The following is a 6,990-nucleotide window of genomic DNA, read 5'->3' on the forward strand; positions in this document are numbered from 1 at the left end:
TGTTACATTCTCATATTGTTGCATATGTGCCAAGTGCTGTTATTAAAGACATCCTTACACAAGCAGACCCGGATGGAAAAAGAGGAAAGTGGATAGCCAAATTGTTAGAATATGATATTGAAATTAGGCCAACTAAATTGGTGAAGGGTCAAGGGTTGGCAGAGTTGTTAACTCACTCAAATCTGGACAGCAGTGACATCAATTTCAATGCAGAAATATCAGAAATTTTTGAAGAAGAAGAAGAGTTGGTTCAGATCAATGAAAAATTTCTGACATCAGAATGGTATAGGGATGTGTCATTTGTTTTACAACACAACAGAGCTCCTGATAACCTTTCTAAGTCTAAAGCTCGGTTCACCAAGCTGAAATCCCTTAGATACTTTGTATATGAGCAGAATTTATTTTGGAAGGATGTTGGAGGGATTCTATTAAATTGTCTGATTGAAGAAGAAGCTGATAGGGTGATTGATGAATTTCATAAGGGAGATTGTGGAGGCCACCATTATTGGAAGGCCACTGCAAATAAAATATTGAGAGCTGGGTATTTTTGGCCCACTATGTTCAAAGACATTTACAAGAAAATAGCAGCCTGCCATGAATGTCAGATGTTTGAGGGCAAAAGGAAGCTTATGCCTATGCCATTGATTCCTATCTATGTGGAAGCACCCTTTCAACAGTGGGGGCTAGATTTTATAGGTGAGATACATCCCTCTTCATCAGGACAACATCGGTGGATACTCACAGCCACTGATTATTTTACAAAGTGGATAGAGGCAGTACCAACTAGACAAGCAAATGATGCAGTAATTATTTCCTTTTTAGAAAACAATATCTTGTCAAGGTTTGGATGTCCACTCAAGCTTATCACAGACAATGCTCAGGCTTTTAAGTCTAAAAGAATGATAAGTTTTTGTCATCAATACCATATTTCTCTTGGTCACTCCACAGCTTATTATCCACAGGGTAATGGTCTAGCTGAAAGTTCAAACAAAAGTCTTGTGAGGATTATCAAAAAACTGCTGCAAGAAAACAAAAAGACTTGGCACTTAAAGCTGAAGTATGCCTTATGGGCTGATCGCATCTGCACTAAAAGATCTATTGGAACCTCACCTTATGAGCTTGTGTATGGAGCAGAGGCTATTTTCCCAACATCTCTTGGGGTACCAGTTATGAAGCTTATTCAAGGACTAGAAGAAGAGCCAAATGCCATACAGCGGAGGATTAATCAATTGATAGCTTTGCAAGAGAAAAGGAATGAAGTGTTTGAAGACCATCAACAAAATCAGAATCGGGTCAAGAGGGCTTTTGACAAGAAGATTAAAGATGTCACATTTCAGATTAATGACAAAGTCTTGAAGTGGGAGGCTAGAATTGAAGAAAAAGGTAAACATGGCAAATTTGAGAATTTATGGAAGGGGCCATATTTGATTTCTGCTTTCCATGGGAATAATACTTATATTCTGCAAGAAGTTGATGGATCGCCATATGTTGGAGGACCTGTTAATGGCAGGTTCTTAAAACATTATAATCAGTGAAAATCTGCCAAGTATTTCATGATCATTGTAAATAACCGTTTTTTGAATGTTTCCTGTTGAAAATAAGTGACAAGCTGAACAAGAAAACTTTAGCCCGAGGAGAAGGCCCACAAAGTTCGAAAAGGATGCTTGTCAGCAGTGTGTGTTTAATAAATGGATAAGACACTGGTTCTACGAGTTCTTAGTGTACTACAGGAGCACACTATCCCAAGTGGAGCCACTGTTATCACTTAGAATTTTAGTTCATGTACATAATGTTGTCCCAAACTAAAAAAATTTCATTGTCATGTGTGATGAATGGTTATAGTCTTGTGTGTGTTAGGGATCATGTTTTCAAAAGGTATTGATGTGAATCATTGCAAAAAACTGTTAGTCACCCTCCATTATAATCCTTTAAGGCATGTCATGTCCTGTTTGCGTCATTGGTCCTTTGCGCAGTTTCGTAGCGCAGTCTGATTGGTCAATTTGGCAGCGTAATGATGTTTCCGCCTTTTCGCAGCGTGTGATTTATCAGCCATTTCGTAGCGAATTCTGTCTATTTATAGCTGTTTGCGCTACTGAATCGGGGATTCGGGGTTTATGCAGCGCATTTTCTTGAAATGTCAAGTCTGGGGGGATGAGTCATTAGGTCCGTGCTTATGTTGTCAGTTGATGTCCTCTCCAAGTCATTTTTGGTCATCATTCCGTTATGAGGTTCAAAATCACGCACATAAATATCATCCAAAGTGATTTATGATGCATGGTTGTATTGTGATAGTTGTAATTAGTGCGGGAACTGATTTGTTTATATGACAAAATCATTGAAGCGAGAGGGAGCCCGAGTTTCCATTTAAAAAGACCTGTTTGCAAGCGAGCCTGTATACCAAAGTCTAAAGTTCTTCTCTGAGTTGGAGCTGCTGTTAGTTTTCTGCTCGAAAGTTTGCAAAGTAAAATGGAGAAAAGGGAACATCGATCCGGTAGGTGCCAAAGAACAGAACCTGTGGGGCTGGATATTACTTTAAAGGATGAAGGTGTTGCCAGAGCTTTTAAAAACGCTGGTTGCTGGAGGTTTTGTGAGAAGTTGCAAGGAGGGCACGCAGAGGTAACAAAAGCTTTTGCAATGAATTTTACTGGTTTGAACTCTAAGGTGTCAATGCTAGAATTCCCTGTATCCCCAGAAGCCATTTCTAATGTGACTGAGATCCCTAGAGGTGGAAGTGAATGGTTCAAAAACTTTAAATTCGACATGAGCCCGTGTAAGGAATTTTTGAAGGAACCTTATGTTAATGAGGACCTCACGAAAGCTGTGCCAAGGAGTTACGTGAAAGAACATTTTGCTTTGCTCCTCACATGCATCCAAAAGTATTTAACATGCGAAGGGAGGTATAACAAAGTGTACTCATATCATTTTAAGCTTTTGTTACATTTCACAGGCAAAGTATCAATTGATGTGCCTTTCTACTTATTTAGAAGCCTAAGTAAAATGTGTGATAAAATTCAGTTGAAAAAAGATGACTGTGAGACTTCACTGTTCCATCATGGTTTGGTGAAGTTGTTGGTATTAGATGGTTTGAAGAAGATCGGAAGAGATTGGGACTCCTTTATTTTTATGGCGGGCTTTCAGAGCAAGACGGGCCTAACTCCATTGCCTGTTAAGGAAAAGGAGAAAACGATTGAAGAACCTACTCTTGCTGAGATCAGGAAGGAGGTGAAAAATCTTAAAAAGTCCAAAACCAAGGTGAAGAAACCAGTCAAGCCTGTGGTGATCAAGGAGACTGTGGTGATCAAGGAGACACCTATATCATCATCAAAAGAGAAGGTCAAACAGAAGAAGGATGCACCTGCACCAAGTGAAGTTGGAAAAGGATCAAGAGTAAAAACCAGAGGTCAGTTGAGCAAGGAAAAGGGTAAGTCAATTGTTGTTGAAGAGAGTCCTGTGTCAAAAGCTAGTTTGACTGATTTACTTGAAGCAATTGAGCTTGAACAAGATCAATCAGTGCAGATTGAGCCAATGGAACTTGAACCAGATCAGCCAGTGCAACCAATGCACATTGACCTAACCCAATCTTCACCAGAGAGCCTGAAGAAATCAAAGGCTTCAAAGAGGTTACGGTTTGAGGAGCCAAGTGAAGAATATGTGTTTAAACCAAGGAGGCCAATTACAAGAAGACAAATGAAAGAGGCCGAGAAAGTGCATAAAGAGGAGGCAGCTGTAAAAATGCCTAGTACAGAGTTTATTGAAATTTTGACTAAAACAGTGCATGCAGCCAAAAGTAAAGACAAAAGTAAAAAGGTTGTTATTAGTCAAGGAGGGAATGTCATTGCTATCAAAAGCCAGGCAGGAAAGACCAAAGAAGTGACCAAAGAAGTGGTAACTCAGACAAAGAGTCTTTCTAAAGAAAGAGCAATGAGATATGCAAGTTATAGGAGGGCTGTCTTAAAGGGCAGCACAAGTCTACTGAAGCAAGCTGACTCAAGCTCTGATGTATTCTCATGGATGATACCAGCACTTAAACAAGCCAAACATGTGAGAAAGCTGAACATGTGTCTGAGATCAGAGAATAAGGCTTTGAAGGAGGAGATTAGCAGTTTGAAGAAGAAGCTAGGAAAACTAGCTCACTGACTTAAGAAGAAAGGTACTTTTCAAAGTTTTGATAAATTTTGGTTCAACTTCTATCATTTTGAAGTTATTTAGGTCCCTATGCACCTGTACAAATATCTGAAGAAGTCATGACTTTAAGCTGAAAGCGCTGCAAGATGAATTTGTTTTGTTTTGGGCAAGAAACAGTAGTTTCGTAGCGCGCTACGAAACTACTGTAGAACACTGTTTTATAAGGAAACAATGAAAATTAATGATGAGGTCAGCAAATTTTGAAAGGAATGTTTTGAGGACAGGAGGGAGATTATACATGAATATCATAGCAGTTTAAATGGTGACAGGTGTGAGTTTTGAAGGAAAAGTGAAGAGTTTTGTTTTTTGCTAAAGTTCTCTTAAAGGCACTTTATGACCGAAATACTAGGGTTTTGGTAAAGTTACGGAGATTTTTGGCTAGCACACCTGTTCACTCCACAAGGCATCCAGATCATAAGGAATATGGTGTTATGCGTGGTTACTAGAGGATTAAAGAGTTTGAAGTGTGGTATTTTAATGGTAAAGATGAATGGAAGACAGGGACCGTGAAAATAGGGTGTTCAGGTGTACTAATTTATGAGTCATCTACACAGCTAGCACCCGAAGATCAGCTCGTTCAATGAATGTTCCTCAACATATCTCAGCCACAACAGAAATTGTACAGCTGTCAAGGATCCAAGGAGAATCATGCATACGAGGAGATGGAGTTGGATTTGAAATTTAATTGGGATTCTATGTATTTACAACCCAACACTTCATGTATTTAATTAGTTGGTTTAGAAATAGATAAGGGTAATTAATGGTAGATCATCGAGTTCTCCCTTCATGCTTGTTGAGGAGACTCAAGATAGTTGTAGTTTTGGTTTTCCTATATATGGTGAAAACTCTGATGTAAGTAGGGTTGGATATTTATGAAAAACAGAGTTTTATTTTGGCTGATGTAAAAGACTTATTACAGTAATAGAAAAACAGCTGTTGTTTCTTCTCAAGATTCTCAATAGATTATATTGTTCAAATGTAATGGTGGTTTATTCTCTTAATGTTCTTTTACAGCCTTGTTACAGCATAATCACTCAGAATTCATGTTTAAATGCTCTGACTTCCTGTATGCTTGGCAAGTTGTGGTTTATGTAAAGTATGTTTGAACATCTGATGTAAAGAGCCTTGACTTCCATGAAATGACTGTGCTTTTGTTTACTGAATGTGTAAGACTCCATAGCCCAATGAAGACTAATTTGATATTTGTCCAACCAGCTTTATTTTCATGAAATGTGTGAAGAGTTAGCCATCTGTTTTTGTAATTGATTTTTATCAAAAGTCTGTGAGAGAGCCCTCTCTGACTAAGGAGGCTAATCCTTGGTCTGAAGTCTGGTTGAAATAGTTACATGAGATCTTGCTAGGTAGCAGCCCTTAGTACTGATTTTGTGATAACACGTTCAATTGTTCTGCGATAATGGATGTGGAACAATGATGGAGTGACGCACAAAACACTACTTAACCTATAATACAGGTGATTTAATCTGCGTGCCTTTAAATACAAGAGAGAATCAGGTTTGAAATCTGCCTTTTTCTACATTGGCTATAATAAATCTACTCACAAATTGTAACACAATGCTAATATGAGAGAAGTTTCTGAGATAAATAGGGAAATCCATATTTGATGAAATTGCAATAATCAGGTTGCACTCATTCATTTCATGGCAGATAGAAAGTTCTCAGAGACTCAAGAGAAGGTCACTTAAGGATTGAGTGTTGATATTTTTGTTTAATTTCTATTTCATCCATTTACGAGCCCTTTCCCCAAACCCTAATAGTGATTTAACAGTTGCAAGCAGAAGGCTGGTGTTTCTTGTTAACACACCATTCAAAGGTAAATAGTTTATTTAATTTTCTTACAGAGATTAAAATGTGGTGGAGATTATTCATTTTCACCCTAATCTCAGTGTTGTGTTGTGAGTTTGCAGGTAATTTCCAGAGATAGATTTTTTTTTGTTTACTAGCTTGCACAAGGGATTAGTTCTTATTGGGGTTCTTACATGCGGCTTCTGTTGTGCCAAGTTCTTCTGGAACCCACTTCCTTAATTGGTGTTTTCTATAGCTTAATAGTTACTAGAACTCTAATTTACCGTGTTTTCTGTAGCTTAATAGTTACTAGAACTCTAATTTACCACTCCAGTGGTAGAAGTAGTTTCAAGTTGAATTTGATTTAATATTTGACATAAGGTTTCCCTGAGTACCCTCGTCAGTGATTGTTAAACTTATTGGTACAAATTGGGTTTTCTCTGAAAAACCTGATTTGTAATGTCATATTGATCATCACACTACTTAACCTGTAATAAAGGTGATTTACTCTGCCTGCCTTTAATTACAAGAGATAACTAGGTTTGAACTCTGCCTTTTTCTACATTGGCTATAAGAAATTTATAGTTTTTCATTCACAAATTGTAACATAATGCTAATATGAGAGAAGTTTCCGAGATAAATAGGGAAATCCATATTTGATGAAATTGCAATAACCAGGTTGCACTGATTCATTTCATGACAAATAGAAAGTTCTAATAGACTCAAGAGAAGATCAATTAAGGATTGAGGGTCAGTCAGGTTTTGGGTTTGACCGGAATCACTTGTGTAGGAAGAATCTTGCTTCTATTTGACAGTTCTCCTTTAATATTTTTGTCAATCAAATTATACAGATTGACTTATCTCAACCTTGTCCAATCATTTCAATTTTGAGAACCAACTTACCTTGTTTCCTTTTTTATCATCTATTTATGAGCCCTTTCCCCAAACCCTAACAATGATTTAACGATTGCACGCAGAAGATTGGTCTTTCTTGGCAACGCA

Source organism: Pinus tabuliformis, chromosome 2_2, assembly GCF_031772625.1.
Source record: "Pinus tabuliformis cultivar Carrire ecotype Pingquan chromosome 2_2, CPIR1, whole genome shotgun sequence".
In the NCBI taxonomy this organism is placed as follows: Eukaryota; Viridiplantae; Streptophyta; class Pinopsida; order Pinales; family Pinaceae; genus Pinus; species Pinus tabuliformis.